A 23,979-nucleotide genomic window follows, 5' to 3' on the forward strand; every position below is an offset into this window, starting at 1 on the left:
CCCATTCCCCACATACAGGATTTTTCCGCCCACCTCGCCGGCACCTCGATTTTTTCTAAAATTGACTTGGTGCGGAGGTATCACCAGGTTCCCGTGCGCGCCGAAGACGTCCCAAAAACTGCCGTTATTACCCCTTTCGGCCTGTTTGAAATTTTGCGCACGCCGTTCGGCCTGAAAGGCGCCGCCCAGACTTTTCAGCGGTTGATGGACTCTGTCTTGCACGGGCTGCCTTTCGTCTTCGTGTACCTTGACGATATATTGGTGGCCAGCTGTTCTGAGAGTCAGCACGCGTCACATTTGCGTCAGGTTTTCCAGCGCTTGGCGGCACATGGCCTGATCGTCAACCCCTCCAAGTGCCAGTTCGGCTTGCCGGTTCTGGATTTCTTGGGCCACTGCATTTCCGCTGACGGTGTGGTTCCGTTGCCGGACAAGGTCCGGGCTGTTTCGGCTTTTCCACGTCCCACGTCCGTTAAAGCGCTGCAGGAGTTCTTGGGGATGGTCAGTTTCTACAACCGTTTTCTCCCCAGAGCTGCGCACCTGCTGCAGCCTCTCTATGCTGCTTTGAAGGGTAAAACTGCTAAGGACCCAATTGATTGGCTCCCTGAACGCATCCAGGCATTTTCTGAGGCCAAGGCCGCGCTGGCAAACGCCGCCCTGCTGGCCCACCCGTTTCCGTCGGCGGAGATTGCGTTGACCACCGACGCGTCGGACGTGGCGGTGGGTGCAGTGTTGGAGCAGCGGGTCTCCGGTGTCTGGCAACCGCTTGCCTTTTTCAGTCGCACGCTTAGGGACAGTGAGCGCAAATATAGCGTTTTTGACAGGGAGTTGCTGGCCCTGCACCTCGCGACCCAGCATTTTCGTTTTTTTCTAGAGGGTCGGAGTTTCACCGCGTACGTCGATCATAAACCCTTGACATTTGCGATGTCCAAGGTCTCTGACCCGTGGAGCAGGCGCCAGCAGCGCCAGCTGGCAGCCATTTCCGAGTTCACAACTGACATTCAACACGTGGCTGGTAAGTCCAACTGCATGGCTGACTGTCTATCCCGCGCGCTGGTTTCTCCCGTTTATGTTGGCATAGACTTTGACGCTATGGCCGCTGACCAACGGGCGGACCCGGATGTCCTTGCCCTTCGGTCTGAGCAAACGGGCCTTGTACTGGAGGACAGACCCGTGTGGAACGGCGGGCCTAGCCTGCTTTGTGACGTTTCCACCGGCCGACCACGCCCTGTAGTTCCACTTTCGTGGCGTCGTCGCGTTTTCGACTCCGTACACGCTCTCTCTCATCCGGGCGTCCGGGCCTCGGTCAAGCTGGTCAGCTCTAGGTTCGTTTGGCCGGGCCTTCGTAAATCAGTGAAAGACTAGGCAGCAGCGTGCATCCCATGCCAACGCGCTAAGATCCATAGGCACACACAGGCGCCCCCCGAATCCTTCCGCGTTCCAGGGAGGCGTTTTGATCATGTACATGTGGATCTGGTTGGTCCCCTGCCGCAGTCACAAGGTTTCACGCACCTTTTGACTGTGGTGGACCGCACAACCCGCTGGCCTGAGGCGGTGCCTCTGGCGTCCACTACCACTACAGCAGCAGCAGTGGCCAGGTCATTTTTGTCAACGTGGGTTTCGCGTTTCGGTCCCCCTGCCGACATCACCTCAGACAGGGGCCCCCAGTTCGTTTCCGTGCTTTGGTCTGCCATGGCTGTCAGCCTGGGCGTCAAGGTCCACCGAACCACTGCATACCACCCGCAGGACAATGGGATGTGCGCTTAAGGCCGCGTTCCGTGCTTCTCTCACAGATGGCAACTGGGTTGACCGCCTTCCATGGGTTTTACTGGGGTTGCGCTGCGCGGTTAAAGAAGACCTCGGGGTTTCCCCGGCTGAACTTGTCCTCGGTCAGCCCCTCCGGGTCCCCGGGGAATTCTTGCCCGAGAGCCCACCCCCCGTGCTTCGCTCCTTCTGTGCTGTCTCTCCGTCCCCGAGAGACTCGTTTTCTCTTCCGGGCCCAGTGCACCATTGTCTGCCCGACACCTTTGTTCCGAGATCGTTGGACTCTTCGCAGTTTGTTTTTGTCAGGCATGACGCTCATAGGCCTCCGCTGCGTCCACTGTATGACGGCCCCTTTAGGGTTATTCAACCGGGCAGGAAGCATTTCCTTTTGGACTTTGGGGGTCGTCAGGAGACTGTTTCTATTGACAGACTTAAGCCGGCACATGTGCTGCAGGATGATCAGTTGGTGCCGGCTCAGGCCCCCCGCCGTGGCCGCCCGCCTTCCACTGGACTGGACAACCCTGCTTCTTCCTCTGGGAGCACCCCCACCTGGCGGGGCCCGAGCTATCTTCAGCTTCTCCTGGCCGCCCATGCCAGCCTGGTCCACAGACTCGTTTCCCCTCAGCCAGCTCTCCACCTCCCCGGTTCAGCCGTTCTGGACGTTTGATTAAAGCGAGGGTTCTGGACTAGGGGATGACCCTACTGGGTGTTCGGGGGGGCATGTGTGGTGGACCACTGGAGGGCTCCACTCACACCCAGTTCTCAGGAAGTGTTGTTGCTATGTTTTGGAGGGAAAAGTGTTCAGTTGTGTTGTGGTGAGGAATAAACGAGGAGTGTTAATCGAGAGCTTTCGTGTCGTCTGTGTTTACCTCCACAGTAGTACTACGCTAAAAACCAACTGCAGAGCGAAAGTCTGGGTCAATGGTTGCCGATGCGACGGCAAGGCTAACAAATGAACTCTCGAAGCGTTAGGCTAGCTTTGTAAGGGAACATAACTGAAAAGTATGAAACGAAAATGTTTTCTTTGTTGATAGACAATTTATTTATTGCCGGACTGTAAGATGAAAGTAGACACAATTTCGGACTCCCACATTTTGTCCGAAACTACATTGACGAGTTTTTTTTACTGTTATTCAAATGCGACCGTGGAAATTACAAATAGAAGAAAATTCATTCATTCTTACCTTATACTAACCGTGGTGCAGGCCAGAGCAGTGACTTCTCCGGTCAATTCCGCTGAGAGTAAACATAATGTCCTGCTCTACTGTACAAGACAATGGTTAACTGGAGGGATGTACCACTGTGAGAGGGGTGCTGCGGAATAGTCCAAGTGATCGCTGCTTTAATTTCCCGGTCAACTATACATACTGTATACAAGATCAACAGGACCCTGAGAGCCTTCATCAGGAACTCAATGGGGATGTGGCAGACAACACTAGAGGCCAACTTCAAGCCCATAGCACAAGTCACCATCAAGTGCGGGATTTACCAAGGAGATGCCCTGTCCCCACTTCTGTTCTGCATAGGCCTTAACCCCCTCAGTGAGATCATTGACAAGACTGGCTACGGATACCGACTACAGAATGGAGCAGTTGTCAGCCACCTCCTGTACATGGATGACATCCAGCTGTATGCCAAGAGTGAACGAGACATCGATTCACTGATCCACACCACCAGGATATACAGCAATGACATCGGAATGTCGTTCGGACTGGAGAAGTGTAGTCGGATGGTAACATAGAGAGGGAGGGTAGTCAGAACTGAGGGGATCGAACTACCAGAAGGCAACATTGCAGACATAGAGGATAGTTACAAGTAGAGATGGACCGATCCGATATTAGGTATCGGTATTGGTCCGATACTGACGTAAATTACTGGATCGGATATCGGAGAGAAATAAAAAATGTAATCCGATCCATTAAATATCAAAAAAGCACCTCACAAAACTTGCGACACGGCGTAACTCGGCTCATAACCGTAGCACGTCGGAGCAGTGTGCGTCACGTGATAGAGCGGCTGTGTGTATTTGTAGCCTTGCTACCAAACCGGCATTTCATCTCCGAGGAAGTTATCCCAGAGAGAAGTAAAGCAAGTGTGTAAGTTCATCTCTGAATGTTTGTAAAGCATTCCCACATTAAGCTTAACAACCGATATATGGAGCGACTGCCTCTCTCCCCCTCCCTCTCCTGCTGCTACTTCAATCGTGAAACTGATTAATGATCAGCTGATCGGCTTTTCTGTCGTGAGTCCGTCTCTCTTCTTTGTTTTTGGTCCACTTTGCACCAGAAAAAGGAAACCAGCGGCTAAACAACAGCAGCACGTTTAACCTTGATAAGCTGTTGTTAGAATTTATTTAATATTACTTTCTAGACTAGGATCCTTTTCTACGTAGCTGACAGCTGGTAACTGTGCAGGGGCGGATCTAGCAAAGTTTAGCCAGGGGGGCCGATAGGGTATTAACAGGGAAAAGGGGGCACAAAGACATACTTTTCTTTCTTATTCTCATTTAAAATGTCTAGCTTTTAATAAATAATTATCTGAGTCTTACACCCAAAGTTTTAATCTGATGTAAATGTATAGAAGTCCATTACTGTATATAGTAACTATTAAGTCTAATATACCCTAGTAAGGTATAGTACCTTTTCCTTTGGGAAGGTATGATCTGTGCAGTCTGCAATTCTGTTGAAGAAAGATGTTGAATCTATTTAATTATTCTTGAAAAATAACTGATTTCTGTGCATTTTTTTTCACACTGCATCAAATTAAAGTTGATTACGTCGATTAAGCATCACGAGGTGGAGGGTGGGTGGTCCCTATTTTTTATTTATTTTTTTGCTGGGAGTTTTAGAACCCTATTAGTTAGGTTGCTTACTCTTTAAAATACCAGAATAAAGAGGATGGAGTAGGTTTAAGTTTATTAGATTGATCAGTATTGCTGAACTATGAAATATTTCTGGTGCAGTGTATTTTTTGCATACGGGTATAATAGAATAGCTTTAGTGTTGTTGTTTTTTTTTTAACTTGAGTATGAACTTATACAAAAAGCAGCAAGATATTAAAAAAACAGTTTTATTGATTAAAAAACACACTTTATTGGATTCATATCGGTATCAGCAGATATCCAAATTTATGATATCGGTATCGGTATCGGTATCAGACATAAAAAAGTGGTATCGTGCCATCTCTAGTTACAAGTACCTGGGGATCAGTGAATACCTCAGGCAGCAGAAACCCAAAAAAGAGGAGCTAGGCGAGGAACCATCATGGAAGGACAACCCCCTGCACGGTATGTACCACCGGCAGATAGTGGAGGTGGCTGATACCCAGAAATCCTACCAGTGGCTGGACAAAGCTGGACTGAAAGACAGCACGGAGGCACTAATCATGGCAGCACAGGAACAAGCACTAAGCACAAGATCCATTGAGGCTGGGGTCTGTCACATCAGCAAGACCCCAGGTGCAGGCTGTGTAAAGATGCCCCAGAGACAATCCAGCACATAACAGCAGGGTGCAAGATGCTAGCAGGCAAGGCATACATGGAACGCCATAACCAAGTGGCCGGCATAGTGTACAGGAACATCTGTGCCGAGTATAACCTGGAAGTCCCGAGGTCAAAATGGGAGATGCCCCCAAGGGTGGTCAAGAATGACCGAGCTAAGATCCTGTGGGACTTCCAGATGCAGACGGACAAAATGGTGGTGGCTAACCAACCGGACATAGTGGTGGTAGACAAACAGAAGAAAACGGCCGTAGTGATAGATGTAGTGGTTCCGAATGACAGCAACATCAGAAAGAAGGAACACGAGAAGCTGGAGAAATACCAAGGGCTCAGAAAAGAGCTCGAGAAGATGTGGAGTGTGAAGGTAATGGTGGTCCCCGTGGTAATCGGAGCACTAGGTGCGGTGACTCCCAAGCTAGGCGAGTGTCTCCAGCAGATCCCAGGAACAACATCGGAGATCTCTGTCCAGAAGAGCGCAGTCCTGGGAACAGCTAAGATACTGCGCAGGACCCTCAAGCTCCCAGGCCTCTGGTAGAGGACCCGGATGGAAGCTAGCGAGCTAACTTCCTGCTAATTTCTAACTTTGTTAAATGTCATAAATTCTGTTTCGTTTTCATGGATGCCTGGATGATAAACTCAGTTGTTACACATGGTAGAGCAGAACGCTGATAATTTTATTACAGATGAAAGACTTTAGATAGTTTTTCAACTCTCAGTGATGCCACAGTGATCGTGTGATTTATGGACCTGCAGCGGAGTTTGAGACCAGACACGGCTAGGGACGTCAGACTTAAAGACCGGATAAAGAGTGATATGAACATATCTATAACTTACCGGAATGAAAATGTCTGGAGCACACCAACAGATATTTGGAGATGGAAGAAAACTGGATATCAGCTCGTCTCACAGCTGCTATCCAGGCTAGACGCCTTCTTTTGGTAACATCCGATACATGAACTGCCTCATGTTGCTTCCAGGTGGGGAAAGAATGAAAAGATAAACCATTTTCAACCTTATTCCCTTGCCGGTCATGCGATCTAACTTTACAACTGACCGCACAGCAAGTACGAACCATAGCTGGTGTTATCCATGTACTTTCGCTCCTCTTTCGCTAGTGCTTTGTTTGGCCAAGAAACATGGCGCCTCAACCAAAAATCCTGGCCACGCCCCCTCTCGTGACATCACGCTCCAAAAGCCCTATAGGGCTTTGGAGTTGACGTCACTGGAGGTGGGCCACGCCCCCTTTCCGCCATGACAGTAGGCTAGACACAGGATACAGCTTCAGCTATGGTTCGTACGTGTTGTGTTATCAGTTGCAACGTTTGATCACACGATCGTGAAGGCAAGAAGCTGGATAATGGGCTCTCTTTTCATCGTTTTTCAACCTGGAGGCAACGTGAGGGATCCCATGTATCCGATATTACTAAACAAAGACGTCAGGCTTGCATTGCAGCGGTGAGACGAGCGGATCGAGTTCTGTGCAATCCCCAGCTTTTTGTTGGTTTGGTCTCCGCATCTTCTTTCCGGTGAGTTCTAAATTAATTCATATCACTATTAAAATGCTTTTAGTGTTATTTTCAATGTGCTGAGGTCATAGATAATGAGATAAAACATGCTAATGTGTGATGCTGCAGAACCACGTCATGTCATCATGTCGACTGAGTAGCTTATGATTTAGCATTATTGCAGGCAAACCAGCATATGAAATGGATGTAACAAATCCAGACTGGGCACCAACACTGCTCATGGGCCTCTAAAAACATACTAAATTGCTCTCATTGTACACTAATCCGCACATAACTTCCAGATGAATCACACACCTGTCATGTGCACTAATTTTATCTTACAGGCTTTTATGCAGCTGCAGAGTCTGAAGGTGTGCCGCGTGCAGAAGTAATCGATGAAGATCTGACAGAAGAACAACAACAAAATTACAATGTCATAGCTGTGGACAGCAGTTGTGCTGGACAAGTGGAGGTTGAGGTACCACCTGTAAATGTGGACAGTGGTGATCGGACAGACAGCATCACAGAAGCTAAAGGGCAGACGAAGCATTGTGTGTGCAATGAACAGGGCAGAGCAGAAATAAACACAACACTGCTTGATAAGATTGTTAAGGTTTGCTGTGTTTTGGTGAATATGTGCCCCAGTGTGGTTGTCAAACCAGCGCCAAATGAAACTTGCTCTTGTTGAGTATTCATAAATTGAATGTTGTGTTGCATGTGTAGTTCATTGTAAATAATTGTACTTTGTGTGAAGTAGTTTCAATAAAACAGAAAAGAATAGTATACATGGTTTTTTTTTTATTCTTGATCAAATCACATGTACTTAGCAAGTACATAGAAATGAAATGCAAACTATTTACATGGCAACACACAGCTGGCATCAATCTTGAACCACAAAATGAAACATTACAGGCTATTTAGAGCAGCACATTGTTTGGAGAAGTATTTCCCAAAAAGTTCAGGAAGACACACTTTAAGAAAGAAGTCTTGTGCTTGCTTTAAACGTGGTTCCCAGAAATCCACATCAGGGAAGATGCGTATGACAGGTCTCTCTGTGTCCACACAACGAGGTCACAGTGCAGTTTCATTCAGTCGTTGTGAGTGCAGTACCTGAAACACACAAAAACCACTTTTAATAAAAGGTCTGTAATGAACCAAGGCTAATATAGATGGGTTGGCTGTACGTGCAAATCAAAAACTGTAACAAGGAAGTTGTTTAGAAAGTTATCATGTTCAAACCGACTTACTTTTGTCTTAACGACAACGTACAGTTGTCGCAGCGTGGAGGCATAAAGATGGACAAATCTTGCACCCAGCCGTTCGTGAATTGGATGTGGGCCTCCAGGGATTTATAATTCTTAAACTGGTTTGCTGTGTATGCGCTGACTCCACAGACAAGGTATGCAAAGATCGGGATAGGACAAAGGCGGTAGGTCGTCTGGGTTTCCACTCCGCTTCCTTATTTCATACGGGTCCACATTACCGATGCACGCAATTTTTTGAAAGTACCGTCTCTTGGCATCTGGGCGCAATCGGTCGCGATACAGCCCTTTGTCTGTGGAGTCAGCGCATACACAGCAAACCAGTTTAGGAATTATGCTTATTATTATTAATAAGAACCTTCAGACTCTGCAGCTGCATAATAAAAGCCTGTAAGATAAAATTAGTGCACATGACAGGTGTGTGATTCATCTGGAAGTTATGTGCGGATTAGTGTACAATGAGAGCAATTTAGTATGTTTTTAGAGGCCCATGAGCAGTGTTGGTGCCCAGTCTGGATTTGTTACATCCATTTCATATGCTGGTTTGCCTGCAATAATGCTAAATCATAAGCTACTCAGTCGACATGATGACATGACGTGGTTCTGCAGCATCACACATTAGCATGTTTTATCTCATTATCTATGACCTCAGCACATTGAAAATAACACTAAAAGCATTTTAATAGTGATATGAATTAATTTAGAACTCACCGGAAAGAAGATGCGGAGACCAAACCAACAAAAAGCTGGGGATTGCACAGAACTCGATCCGCTCGTCTCACCGCTGCAATGCAAGCCTGACGTCTTTGTTTAGTAATATCGGATACATGGGATCCCTCACGTTGCCTCCAGGTTGAAAAACGATGAAAGGAGAGCCCATTATCCAGCTTCTTGCCTTCACGATCGTGTGATCAAACGTTGCAACTGATAACACAACACGTACGAACCATAGCTGAAGCTGTATCCTGTGTCTAGCCTACTGTCATGGCGGAAGGGGGCGTGGCCCACCTCCAGTGACATCACGCTCCAAAGCCCTATTAGGCTAATCGTTGTGTCACTTCCGGTATTTCAGACAATCCCTTTCCGTCAGGGCTTTTCACCCCTGATGATTGTTAAATATCCCAATTCTTTTATCTTTGGGCTCAAGGAATATACTCGGTGTATAAATGCTTAATCAACAATCTCTTTATTCCATACAGTTCTTATTATTCCATTAAACACTTTGAGCATAAACATCCGGACGGAAGATGTGCAAGGGAGGGTGTCCAGCAAAATCTCGAGGTGTCTTACCATTTCTCACATTCTTATAGCTTCGGCCCCACTCCACACTGAGCATTCACGTTCTTTCTCTGTTACGGCGCCTTATCATACATCAGTTTTTGTGAAGACGTGTGTGTGCCAACAAAGACCTTTTGCACATACAACAACAATAAACCATGGTTCACTCCTAAACTCCAACATCTTCGTAAGGCCAAGGAGGACGCCTACAGAAGTGGTGACAGGGCCCTGTACAAGCAAGCCAGGAACACACTGACCAAGGAGATCAAAGCAGCTAAAAGGATCTACTCCCAGAAGCTGGAAGAACGGCTCTCAGCCAACGACCCTGCGTCAGTGTGGAGGGGCCTGCAGGAAATCACCAGCTACAGACGCCCCCCACCCACTGTTGAAGCAAACAAAGACCTGGCCAACGAGTTAAACACTTTCTACTGCAGGTTTGAGACAGACAGACTCCCACGCCTCACCCTCCCCTCCCCAGAGACACTGCTTCAGACACTGACCCCCAACACACCTTCCACCTCTCCCCCCTTCACTCTCACCCTCTCCAATCCAGACTCAACGACCTCCATCACAGCTCTCACCCCCCTTTCCTCCTCCCTGAAACTCAGAATACACACTAAGGATGTGATCCGACTATTTCAGAAACAGAAGCCCAGGAAAGCCCCCGGACCAGACGGTGTCTCACCCTCCTGCCTCAAGACCTGTGCTGAACAGCTGGCTCCCATCTTTACTCGCATCTTCAACAGATCCCTGGAGCTGTGTGAAGTTCCATCCTGCTTCAAACGCTCCACCATCATCCCTGTTCCCAAGAAACCCACCATCACAGGACTGAATGACTACAGACCTGTCGCCTTGACGTCTGTGGTCATGAAATCCTTAGAACGACTGGTGTTAGCCCATCTGAAGGACATTACAGGCCACCAGCTGGACCCTCTGCAGTTTGCCTACCGGGCAAACAGGTCGGTGGATGATGCAGTGAATATGGGGCTGCACTACATCCTGCAACACCTCGACCGCCTGGGAACTTATGCCAGGATCCTGTTTGTGGACTTTAGTTCGGCTTTTAACACCATCGTGCCTGAACTTCTCTCTTCCAAACTCTCCCAGCTCAGCATGTCTCCAGCTACCTGTCAGTGGATCACCAGCTTCTTGACAGACAGAAAGCAGCAAGTGAGGCTGGGGGAGATCACCTCTGAAACTCGGTCCCTCAGTATTGGTGCCCCTCAAGGATGTGTCCTCTCACCATTACTGTTCTCCCTCTACACTAATGACTGCACCTCCAAGAACTCGGCTGTTAAACTCCTAAAGTTTGCAGATGACACCACTGTCATTGGCCTCATTCAGGATGGTGATGAGTCTGCATACCGGCAGGAAGTTGAGCGGCTGGTACTCTGGTGCAGTCAGCACAATCTGGAGCTGAACATGCTTAAGACTGTAGAGATGACAGTGGACTGACTTCAGGAGACATCCCTCAACTCTGCCCCCCCTTACCATATCAGACAGCCCTGTGTCGACTGTGAAGATCTTCAAGTTCCTGGGTACCACCATCTCCCAGGACCTGAAGTGGGAGACCAACATCAACTCCATCCTCAAAAAGACCCAGCAGAGGATGTACTTCCTGAGACAACTGGGGAAGTACAGTCTTCCACAGGAGCTGCTGATCCAGTTCTACACTGCGGTCATTGAGTTTGTCCTGTGCTCCTCCATCACAGTCTGGTATGGTGCAACCACTAAACAGGACAGGAGCAGACTGCAGCGGACTGTACGGGCAGCAGAAAGGATCATCGGCGCCCCCCTGCCCTCCATCCAGGACCTGTACCTCTCAAGAACCAGGAAACGGGCAGGGAAAATCATCACAGACCCCTCACACCCTGGACACAGACTTTTTGATCTGCTGCCCTCTGGCAGACGGTACAGAAGCCTGCAGACCAGGACCACCCGACACAGGAACAGTTTCTTTCCCCTCGCCATCTCCCTTCTAAATAGTTGACCTGTCACACTGCTCCCACTGCCAGAGTGCAATTGCACCATATGTACATTCTGTAGTATTCATTCCACCTCATTTCATTTCTGTATTTTATGTATATAAGTTTAGATTAGTTATTTATAGTTAGTTTACACAGCTTTGTGTATGTATGTGACCGAGTTTCAGAGGTCATGCGATCAGTGTCCCATATAAGTGAAAGCCCATTATAATCATGTAGACGCACACTTTGCGACTGTTTCCAGTAAGAATATTTCATAGCACTTTAAATTTCAATCTTCCAGGCCTGGTTAAAACAGAGCTGAGTCTTAAATGTGGATCACACCTCTCAGATTTCTTATATCAGTGCACTGGTACAAAAGCAAAAACAAAAGTAAACAATACAATAATAATAAAATAACAAATACTAGGACCAGTTCCAGACATGTCCAAGCATAAAACAGTCTCTGTCTCTTAGAGAAAGAAAACAACCCAAACCTCACTGATATCATCACTCTGCTGCTAAGAAAAATCAACAGAAAAACTCACAGGAAAAGTTTATTCTTGGAACAATATTGTTTGGGAATTAGACCCTCAGGTGCCGTAGCACGCAGAGTTACATTCACTGCTCCTGGCTTTAATTAGTTTCTGATACTTTCTTGGTTTGAATTCAGACCACTCGCCAATTGTGAGCTCTGTGAGCTCATCCACAAATGTGTCCAGATCTTTCCACCTGCTGTTACTAGACCTATCACGGGGAAATGCACCTTTTGTTCCTCCAGGTATTAAATCTCAATCATAGAAAATGCAGTGCTCCGAATTAAGAATTACACAGTTAATTTATCATTTTCATGCTGTACCACTGCTCCTCATATCTCTCATCAGGCTGTGTGAAGCACAATAAACAATTCATTCCAGGTCTTGAGCAGCCATAAACATCCTGAGGCATGCAGTCACGTGCAAGAAACTCCACTCTCTTACCACACAGACATTGTTTTCAGAAGCAGAGAATTATAGACCTTGTTTGTTAAATGTACATATGTGACCTCTGGATAACATAAAATGTCTTCTGTGTAATCAATGTCTTCTTGTAACAAATTCTGTATGTGTGTGTGTGTGTGTTTGTGTGTGTAGCATTTTGCGTATCAGCATAAGCACTTGTGAGCAAAGCATTCTTCATCAGCATGTGTGTGTGTGCATCACTCTTCATTGCACAAGCTTGTGCATGTGTATTTTGTGTGTAAACCACTTCCCAGCGTATCAGCATTTCAGTTTAGGTGTGTGTGTCATTTCTCACTGAAATGACACACACACCCAGTGCACATGTGTTCCTGTGTGTCTATCACTTCATGCTGAGGCAGTGTAGTGTGCCCATATGTTTGTGTGTTCATCACTTTTCTGTTCTGGTGTCTTGGGTAAACCATAGCCTGAAGCGTACCCCGGGGTCCTGCCCTCCTCCTTTTCACTCTGTTTGCGACCATTGATGCTGCTGCTGCTGCTTACAGTGCTGTCCATCCTGGTTCTGGCCCCAGTTGGGGCAGTCCTCTCTCCAGTGTCCATGCTCGCCAAAGGTGAAACCTGCATCGTGTTCTGTGTTTTGTCCGTTCTGAGGTGCCTTTTAACCTCAGTTGCTCCTTCTGTCTCTGCCACGCCCTTTTCTCTGATACCCGTTTATCCATGTTGGTCCTGCACAGTGTTAATGCAGAGTTATCAAGGTCAGCATTCTTTTGCTCGGCCTCACTTTTCATCCAGGATTAATGGGCATCTCGTCCCAGCTCTGTCAGCCGTTTCACTACACGGGGGAAATGGTGTCTTGGGTTTAGCACCTTCCGTCTCCATCTGTGTGAGATTGCTTTCCTGCAGCACCGTTGATGTTGTGGGTCCAACTGCTGCAGCATTTGGTCAGGGTCACGTTGAAGATGGCAGAGGGGAGAGTAGGAGTCCAGGTCAGCCTTGGCTTCCAGAGCCTGCAAAGCAGCCTGTAATCAATTATAAAGAGGAAAATAAAAACAAAACAAAACAAAAACAGACAGGAGTGTACGAACAGGAAAATTATGTGCTGTTTGCAGGGCTGGACTGGGACAAAAAATCGGCCCGGGCATTTTGACTAGAGACCGGCCCACCAGGATAGAGATTGAAAATGTGACGTCATTCGGGGTAAAACCGCAAAGGATTCTGGGAACTTGTGGCAAGAGGTACTAGCGCACGCAGGCTTTCAATTGAACTCAGTTACACAGCGATAAAAAAAACCCCCCAAAATGGCAAGAAGCTGTTGTATTATTAACTGCAATAGCCGGTCGCATGACAGCCATGGGAAGCCGACGGGTAAAGAGATCTTTTTTTTTTTTATCGGATGTCGTTGAAGAGAAATTTTTTAAGCCATGTTTCCAAAGTAAGAGCCTACGGATGGTCTGGATATACCAAATATAACGTCCCAGAACACTCCAGCTCACATGTTAGTCTGCTCCAAGCATTCCCACAAAGGTCAGTGTTTTGTAGTAGTTAATACGTCATTTTTCTTAACATAATTGGTGATATAGGTTACAAGCAAGTCTGGCGCTGAACAGAAATTGTTGCGCTATGCTTCTTTATTTATTGTGCATAAATAGTGAATTGTCCTGACACAATATTGCGTTTCGCTTCTGTTATTACCATGGTACATTGACAAAAACATATACTTTTATTCACAGGATAAAACAGTTGTTTTGTATCACTAATTGTACAGTGCGATTACAACATACAATATTATTGTCACTGCTACATTTCTGTAATGCGTACCAGAAATTATTTCCACTACTAATTAATTACCGTTGAGCTCAAAGGTTATATTAATAAACGGTTAACGATTGTGTATTTATGAAGACGATTTGTGAGACTGGTAAACTTACCTTTGTTTGTACGATGGTCTTTCGTTCTACACGGTGCATTTCAAGGTCCTGTACCCATCCGTCGGTAAACTGTACCCGGGCTTGTTGCAGTGACCTGAAGTTACTAAAAACTTCATGAGTGTATGCACTCACTCCAAGAGCCGTATAATTATAAATCTGAGCGTGGTGAAAGTTGGGCAGCACGCTAACGTCTTTTGTCCACTCTGTGTGCTCGTAAGGGTCTGACCCTTTCACTCCTTTGATTTTTTCCTCGTATCTTTTCTTTGACTTTTCATCAAGTCTGTTTTTGTACGGACCGGCATTGTTCTCCTTCGTTTTGTACATAACTTTTTTGTGCGGCAAAGAAAAACCAAGAAGGTATTGGAACCGGAGAATGAACGTTTTGCGGTGCTGCAAATGCTTGCATTTGATGCGGTACTTGGATTGTTTTGCCACGAGTTCCCGGCATGCAATGCGTGAAAGTCACATGATCTGTCAGTCGCTATAGGAAAAACCATAAAGCCTTTGCATGAAAACAACTGCTTTGATGTACACTGCCTTGTTGGTATATATGTATCAATCTAATAAACTTAAACCTACACCATCCTCCCTATTCTGGATTTTAAACAGTACATAGCGGAAACAAAAAGACTGCTTAGTCGAGTTAACTTCCTGAACTATCTACAACACATGGTAGAAACCTTAAATTAAGACCAAGAACACTAGAGGTGAGACATGATCATTAATTAATATTTATAATTAATAAATGACAGATTTAGTGATATTTCCTTTTCTTTGTTCTCCATTTTCTTTAGTTCGTCTATAAGATTGCTAAACAAGGGGGAGGGTGCATCCGGCCTCCTCGGCTGTAATTGGTCCAGCCCAGAGTCGATCATGACCAATTGGCCAATCCAACACCTTCCTAAAAAAAACAAAATTAAAAAAAATAAAAATCCATCGGCCCATAAAAACAAAAAATCACCAGCGGCCCACCGGGCAAATGCCCGGTATGCCCGATGGCCAGTCCAGCTATGGCTGTTTGCTATGTTACACAGAGAGGCAAGAAACGCTGGGCCAGGCCCTGTGTCAGTCTTCTCACCCCCTTGTTTTTAAAAAAATAATATAATCAACTCATAGCTCATCAAGATGACAGGCCAACAGAAATGCATATTTAAAATATGATGATATTACCACAAAATAGAAAAAATAGAATTTTCTTCATACAGTAATCACTTGTGCTGCTCAATCAGCAGAAAACATCTTGCAATTTGACTATCTTTTGACTATCTTAACCTCTAAACTTATTGTTTCATCACTAGTTGGTCATACCAGTCTCTTGCTTTTAGTTAAGCTGTTGTCCTGCAACCCAGAGAGTTTGTTTTGTCAGTAGTGGATAAACTCAGCATTTAACAACAAGTGTGTGTTAAGTTTCCCTGCTTTAATATTGCTGAAAAGTGTTGACATGTTCATAAGTGTAAGCTGATTTTCATTGCATGTGGGGGGTTAGTAGGCAGTTCAATGTATGAGTATGGCGTGGAGCTGTGGATTCAAACTTCTCTACAAAAAGCATTTCATGTCTCTCTGTTTGGGTGTGTGCGTATGTTCTCTCTTTTTTCACCATTTTATTGTGATAGTCTGGAAACTTTCTCAACCTCCACAAGTCCATCAGCGTTACCTTTCAACTCAATTTTAACGCACTTTTGTCTTCAGGGAGAGATTAACCATCCTTGAAGCTTCTACATGGAGGTGGAGATCTGACATTTTCAGCCAAACCATGGCCTAGTTGTGGTTCCAATTATGTTAATCTATCATTTTGCACCGGCCGATGTGCTTGTGGAGGACCAGGTCCGTGGTCTTTATTTAAGTTTCTAAAACAGGCTAATTTGTATGGAAGGATATGAGGATGTATATATCCGGTAGTATTCATCTATTTATTTTATTATTATTTTTTATTTGTGTTAGCGTTTGGTATGAGCGACTCATGACCAGACTCCAAACCAGTTGGTGGCGGTATTGCACCACATCGTTGTTTGCCAACGTTTGTTGCCAACCGCCGACAAACCACAAAGACGAAGAAGACGTAGTGCGCGTGCCCAGAGCACAAAGTAGGCTTTCAGAAGAAAGAGTGTAACCGAAGGTGGTTATATAAAATTCAAAGGGGGGGTGGGAGTGAGGAGAGCCACAAGGAGTAGGCGAGAGGGGGTGGTGGTGTCACGACTGAGATTTGGGCATACGGGTTTGAATTCCACACTGTTCTTGATAGGGAAACATGCCTCAGGGAAATGTGATTATTGTGGAGCGGATGAAACCTTGGAGCATGTTATTTTGCAGTGTCGGAATTATACGGTAGAGAGGAGACGGTTGGTCCGGAATCTCAGTAGAATTGCTATGAAACTTGATCTTGTAGGGTTGCTACAGAAGGAGTCGGGGGATAAATGTTATCAGGCATTGTTTCAGTTTTTGAGAGAAGGACGGTTGTTTTGGAGGATATGGAGTGGGGTTTTTTTTGTTTTTGTTTGTTTTGTTTTTTTAGCGTGATTTCTGTCCACACTCCATACCAGTGGCGGCGGTAATGCACCATGCAGTTGTTTGCCAACCGCCAATAATACGTAAAAGAAGAAGAAGAGCGTAACCACAGTCATCATACTTGTCATTGGGGAGTTTTAGGTTTTTTTCAAGCCGGCTGAGGCAAATATCGTGTGGGCTGTGCTGAGCTTCCTTACTGCTGCCCCTCTGGTCTCCGGCAGATTACGTTTCTGTTTCTCATGCGTGATTGGAAAGAGATACGCTCTGGATGACTGAGAACCTTCACAGAGATATACGCTCGTAGCTCGGACAGCTTGGTCTCTCTCCTAGTCCATCAAAGCCGGCCTTCTCCGCTGGGGGATCTTTATTTCGGGTTATTCTGAGAGGGGATCCAGAGTGAGTACATTAAAATTATATTGGTTGCCTAACTCGGTAACTGTCTACATGGTTTCTCTCTCTTAGCTAATTTTGTTTTCGTCTGTACGTTCTGTTCAGCCCCTGTCATTTTGTCTGCCTGGAGCTTCCAGCAGTTCAGGACCTTAATTTTTTTAATCATTTGTGTTCAGCTAATTGTTTTCCTTCATATGAAGATGTTGTACTGAGTATTATGATTTGATGAGGTGGATAGAATACAACAGACTCAACATTTAATAACACAATCACCAACCAGTAATGTGTTTTTTAAGATGGCGCTGTTCTAGCGGCAGGCTGTTGTAGCAGCTAACTGTCTTCGTAAGCGCCCCCCCCCCCCCCCCAATTTCTTGTTGTTCCTACTATTTTGAATTATTTTGTTTATGATACCTTTCTCTCTATATTTCTCTTTTTATCTAATATTTATCCATAATAACTCTGTTTCTACACTCAGTGAGTGCATGTTGTTTGTTGTATATTTGCTGCTATGACAACTTAGTTTTCCTCTGGGATTAATAAGGTTTTTCTGATTCTGATGTTGGTGCTGAACCTACGAGGCACAATAATGCTACACAATACAATGGTCTGCAGTAGTGCCCTACAATAATTTTAACTGTATTAAAAAATAAAACTCTTTTTTCTGTCACAGGCGACTGGCAGGAGGCGAAGAGTCTGCTGGAGGAGCAGCTCAGCAGCTGTGGTAAGAAACATCGGTTCTTCATCAAAGGTGACAAAGAAAAATCGCCAACATTATTCTACAGTCATTAAACTGTAATTATTATTATGATTATTATTAATAATAATAACATCTAATTCTGTACACACTGACATTTTGCCTGTTTATCCCAAATGAGAGACAAATCACTGCTGAAGAAATATTTTGTAAAGCAACTAGTATTTCTTAATGACATGTTTCTAATTGTTCATTTGTCAGTGAAATACTTGTAAAACATTGTTTATATTTAAAAATGTATATTTATGGTATGTACTCATCAGTTTTCAGAACGAGTCATTCCACAGAAACAGCTCAATTCAATTAGGTCATGATTCGGTTAGTTTACCAGGTCAGGTTCTCAACCTGCTTTCATTAAAAGGAACCCCGACTATTATGACAAGTTACTCTAAATATGTTACAAATGATCTCCACTACATAAAAACATACTTGAGAATAACTACAATTTTTTTGTTATTCATTAAATCTTTGTTGTTTAAAACTATTTTGGAGCTGTTGGAGCGGCCATGTTTTTTCGCACAAAATGCATTCTGGGATGATGACATGTATTGGTTGTCGGCAGTATAGGTGCTTTCGTTCAGCTAACCTGTTTTGTTTTTTAAAGTGTATCAACGGTATTAATTAACTTGCCTATTAGTGACCTGGTTATGACTTGGTAGACCAGCACTATCCAGTCTTTAGGTCTGATGTCATTAGCCATGTCTGGGCCCAAACTCTGGTGCAGGTCCCAAAGTCAAATGACCACTGCAGCCTTACTGAGAGTTGAAAAACTGTCTAAATTCTTTCATCATCAATAAAAAGATCAGTGTGGCTGCTCTACCAGGTGTAACAATTAAGTTTAACATCCAGGCATCTATGAACACGGAATTTATGACATTTAACTAAGTTAGAAGTTAGCAGGGAGTTAACTCGCTTGCTTCCATCTAAATATAATAAATGTTCTGACTGAGGGATTTGTGAACCAAATTAAAACATACAGCTCTGTTATCACTTCCAACATAAATGACGACAGGAAAGTAAACGGCAGTAACTGGTATACAGACATGGAAAAAATTGTTGGTACCCTTTGGTCAATGAAAGAAAACTCACACTGTCACAGAAATAACTTTAATCTGACAAAAGTAATAATAAATAAAAATTCTATAAATCTTAACCAATGAAAGTCAGATATTGCTTTTCAACTATGCTTCAACTGAATTATTTAAAAAATAAATGCATGAAACAGGCCAGGACAAAAATGATGGTACCCGCAACTTAATATTTTGCTGCACAACCTTTTGACTCAATCACTGCAATCGAACGATTCCTGTAACTGTCAATGAGACTTCTGCACCTCTCAGCAGGTATTTTGGCCCACTTGAAGGGCGCTGTTTCCAGACTGCATGTTTCAGCTCTTCCAAAGATGCTCAATAGGATTGAGGTCAGGGTTCATAGAAGTCCACTTTAAAATAGTCCTATGTTTCCCTCTTAGCCATTCTTGGGTGTTTTTAGCTGTGTGTTTTGGGTCATTGTCCAATAGACCCTGTGCATGAGAAAATGCTAACTTCCTGGTTTGAGACCGGATGTAGGGTTGTACATTTCCGGTAGCTTTACTTTGCGGTCAATTGCTACTGCGAAGATATACTCCAAAATCATGTCCAAAACTCGAAAACGGAAAGATCGCGTTAAGTTACAAAGAGCAGAAGGTGGGAACACTCACCACTGTTGTGTCATAAAAAAATCTAATGATCAATTTTGACGTTTAAAGAGTTTAGATCGATCAGTTGTTTACATCACTCAACACAAGCAGAACTGCATTACAAAATCAGAAGACACATCGTCCACATTCAGAAGCACATCTCTGTATGGTGACTGGTCTTATGATTTAAACAGGCAAATGTTCAGCATTCAAACTACAGGTGAACAATAGTCCAACCAGATGTTTCCCCCGTTATGTCGATATCAGCTAGTCAAGTACACACCTACACAGCATGTTAACAAACCGTGAAAAAAAGCCACACAAAAAATGAATGATTGCTGGTAAGGGTTTCTATACATTAGTATTTACGATTGGTATGTTGTGACTTACCTTCAAAATTACAGTGGTTCCTCACTATAACGCGGTTCACCTTTCACCTCGCTGTTTCGCAGATTTTTTACTGCAAGTTTGCATGCTTTTCTTTCTTTTCTTTACATCACATTGTGTCCTGCGTCCTGATCACTGCAGACGATCTCCTCCATGACGTCTCTCCTGTACAGTACAGAATCGCTGCATCGCTCGCTAGCAGTGTGACTCTGAAGTGCAGTACAGTATGTCGACGATGTCGACGAAACGTTTTGCACCGTCAAAAAATAAAATTGGCTAATTGATTTTACCTATCGCTGGTTATTTTTAGAACATAACACCCGCGATAAACAAGGGACTGCTGTTTACAGATACTGAGAAATATAAAATTTGAATCCCTTTTCTCTTTTGCTCTGAGGTACGGGGTAAAAAATATCGACAAGTCGATGAACATCATTTACAGATGTATTGGGTAAATGCCCAAGACATCTATAGAAATGTAAATCGCCGCTTGATTCATTCATTTGCTTAACTTGTTTTGGACCGTAAACCAGGCGCGAATAAGACACCGGAAACAAAGCTCCCCACAGGAGTTTCCGCACCGGAAGTAGCATATGCTAACGTGCACATAGTCTATTGTAAGACAAATGATCTGCAACTGAGACCAAGCTTTCTGACACTGGCCAGCACATTTCTCTCCAGAATCCCTTGATAGTCTTGAGATTTCATTGTACCCTGCACAGATTCAAGACACCCTGTGCCAGATGCAGCAAAGCAGCCTCAGAACATAATCGAGCCTCCTCCATGTTTCACAGTTGGGACAGTGTTCTTTTCCTGATATGCTTCATTTTTCTGTCTGTGAACATCGAGCTGATGTGCCTTGACAAAAAGTTCAATTCTTGTCTCATCTGTCCACAGGACATTCTCCCAGAAGCTTTGTGGCTTGTCAACATGTAGTTTGTCATATTCCAGTCTGGCTTTTTTATGATTTGTTTTCAACAATGGAGTCCTCTTTGGTCGTCTCCCATGTAGCACACTTTGGCTCAAACAAGGCTCGCAAAATTTCAAAATCCCTGGTAGCCCTTCGGGCAGGCACTCTTCAGTTTTTGGTAGCCCCCCAAAAAAATTTAAGTAGCCCGAATAAAAAAGAGAGCAATTTTTTAATGTTTTGTTTCCTTTACAATATTATACATTAAAGTATAATATTGTAACGGAAACAAAAATTAATCAGAAAGTTGTTAAAATACAAATCACAACAACTGTATAAAAATCACAGTCATCAACTCAAATACTTGTTTCTAATTGAACAGAAATTTCTATGAACTTGTAAGAACTGTGTAGAACATGAATCAGTCTGTGTCAGATCCTGAATCTGAAATTTCCACTGAAGTCAAGGGTAAGGGGTAAGTGGAACCAAGATCGAGGCCATTTGCTTTTTGAAGTTTGCATAGACTGCTAAATTTTGACAATGGTAGTTAACTCTTTGCAACATAGTACGCTTTTGAAAGATTTTTCAGGACTTCTTGTGCTTGGTTTATTTTTAGTATGTTTTTTGCAATTGCTGTTTGTTCTGGGAAAGATACTGCAGACTGGACAATAATGCATTTCTTGCATTTCTCATGGGTTCTGATGGGGTCTTTCTTAAAATTACTGGTCCCAGTTACAAAGGCGCTTGTCGACTCAAATGAAATGAAACTTACAACACACCTGGCAGAACATGATGTTATTTAGCTCGTCATATTCCAGCCACAGAAATTCTTTTGTCCATGAAACCAAAAAATCTGAACTTTCTTTTTGCCTCATAGTCTGATTTGTCATAACTTTTCCGTTTTTTGGTAGGCTTTTATTTGGCTGCCCCTTCTTCACCCTGACTTGTCTTATTTGGCTCAGCAGAACTAAAATACCGGCGTAAATCCTGCTGCTTTCACACACGTACTTACATAACGTCAGCGATTCTCTGCGCAATCAACCTCTCACATGTTTAAGCTTGCTGTGGGAGATTTCACTTGTGGCGTTTGAATAGTAGCTAATGAGTGATAAGACAATGTCAGAGGAATTGGTGCGCAATTAATCGTCACTCACCAATCAGTGCTGCCGCTCTCTACACACCGTTCGCGCGATCGCAAAGTGAAAGTGAAAGCAAAAAACAAGCAAAAATTCAAACGCGATTTCAATATGTCACATATTGGCAGTGGCTCATCGATGCCGATGACATAATTACTCAGCTACATTTTCGAAAGAATGCAAAAGCATTGACATATATTTTCCCTTCCTATGATAGCCCGACGGGCAGGGCTGAGATAGATTTTGGTAGCCCGACTGGAAAAATCGCTAGCCCCGGGACGTCGGGCAAGCGATTTTGCGAGCCCTACTCAAACAACGACAGATGGTGTGACCTGACACTGATGTTCCTTGAGTATGAAGTTCAGCTTGGATGTCTTTAGAAGTCTTTCTGGGCTCTTTTGTTACCATTCAGATTATCCGTCTCTTTGATCTGTCATCAATTTTCCTCCTGCAGCCATATCCAGGGAGGTTTGCTACGGTACCATGGATCTTAAATTTCTAAATAATATGTGCAAGTGTAGTCACAGGAACATCTAGCTGCTTGGAGATTGTTTTATAGCCTTTACCTTTAATATGCCTGTCTATGATTTTCTTTCTAATCTCCTGAGACAACTCTTTCCTTTGCTTCCTCTGGTCCATGTTGAGTGTGGTACACACCATGTCATCAATCAACACACTGAGGCTGTGTCCCAATTAAGAAACCGCACGCTTGAAGTACGCGCAGTTCGCGTACTACGTACTATAAGTACGAGAAGTGCGGAAGTGAGAGGCTTGTGAAATGGGACGGTTCAGCCTTCGTCGCGCTGCTCAGGTTGCCTAGCAACCATGATACTAACCGCGAGAAACATTTCATACAGCATTGTTTGACAGAAATGAAAGAGAAAAAAATGGGGTTTTTTTGTTCATTCATTTTTTTATGACCTCACTTTGATTAGTTGAGTATCTGAGGCTGAGACCACGGGACTGTAAAACATGATAGTTGGGCTTCATTTCTGTACTGAACAGTCATTTAAGATTAGTTAGTAAATAACAATTAGCTAATGTTGTTCATGAGACTAAAATCATCTCACTTTGGTAATGTAAATATAATATGGCCAATATTATATTTATTGTCAGATTATTATGATATATATATGTATGTGTGTGTATGTATGTATGTATGTATGTATATATATGTGTATACACATATGTGTGTATATGTATATATATGTGTATATACATAACAGCAGTGAGCTTGAACTCTGGGTCAAAGATTCAAGTTGCAGTTATTTATATTGCCTATCACCTTAAATCTTCACTCAAAGACAAGTGTCTTTGACAGTGTACATATAGATGTGTTATATATATATGTAAGAGACAAATATTGTTCTCTTAATATGTTGTCATTACATTACATCTGGCTTAATGCTTACATATATGTGTAAAAAGGAAATGTACGAGCTGTGATAACTGTTTCTGATAGAATGAAGAGTAGACTGATATATTAAATATTCCTTTATTGGGTGAGGAAAATCAGACCATGTCATAACTGCTTTAAGTCATACAGAATAGATATCAGAGCCTTAAACAGGCCGACTTCTGCTAAATGGGTCAAACTGGGCAGAAAGTATACAAACACATAACATCCTTATAGAATATGATGTAACACTATAGATCAACTTACCTCAGAATATATAAAGCATATAAACAATTACAGCAATATGATGCAACAAACACAGCAGTACTACTAATCCAAAATACTCAAAGCTTCATAGAACTGAAACAAACATTTATTTTTAGCTCCATTCTGCTGCTGATACATACTTTAGGTTTCTGAATATTAAACTTGTTTCTGCCTTTCATAGTGTGTAACTTGAAGGCCCTGAGTACTTTCTCCCACACTGAAAACACTGGAATGATAAAATTATTTGAACATTATCTAATAAGACTGATTCAGGACAGACAATTAGTTATTCTAAACTTTTCTAGCAGTCCTTCACAAACAGGGAACAGTCTGTCTATTCTCTCCATCTGTCAGCTGCTGCTGGCTCTTCCTCCTCCTCTTCCTCACACACTGCTGAGTTTGT

The 23,979-nt window shown here is 43.9% G+C and overlaps 1 protein-coding gene across 3 annotated transcripts in view; it reads left to right on the forward strand.

Annotated features, from left to right (window-relative positions):
- The window catches only part of LOC102081041 (gastrula zinc finger protein XlCGF26.1), a 41,446-nt gene that overhangs the window by 12,040 nt on the left and 5,427 nt on the right, over nucleotides 1-23,979 (forward strand). Inside the window, exons 1-2 of one of the 3 annotated variants that reach the window (XM_019351375.2) lie at nucleotides 16,269-17,057; nucleotides 17,722-17,772. The gene's annotated coding sequence lies outside the window, so the exon portion shown is untranslated. Of the gene's footprint in view, nucleotides 1-16,268; nucleotides 17,058-17,721; nucleotides 17,800-23,979 lie in introns of those variants that run through there. The other 2 variants (XM_019351373.2, XM_019351374.2) reach the window with 2 other exon arrangements.

Source organism: Oreochromis niloticus, linkage group LG3 (assembly GCF_001858045.2).
Source record: "Oreochromis niloticus isolate F11D_XX linkage group LG3, O_niloticus_UMD_NMBU, whole genome shotgun sequence".
NCBI lineage: Eukaryota > Metazoa > Chordata > Actinopteri > Cichliformes > Cichlidae > Oreochromis > Oreochromis niloticus.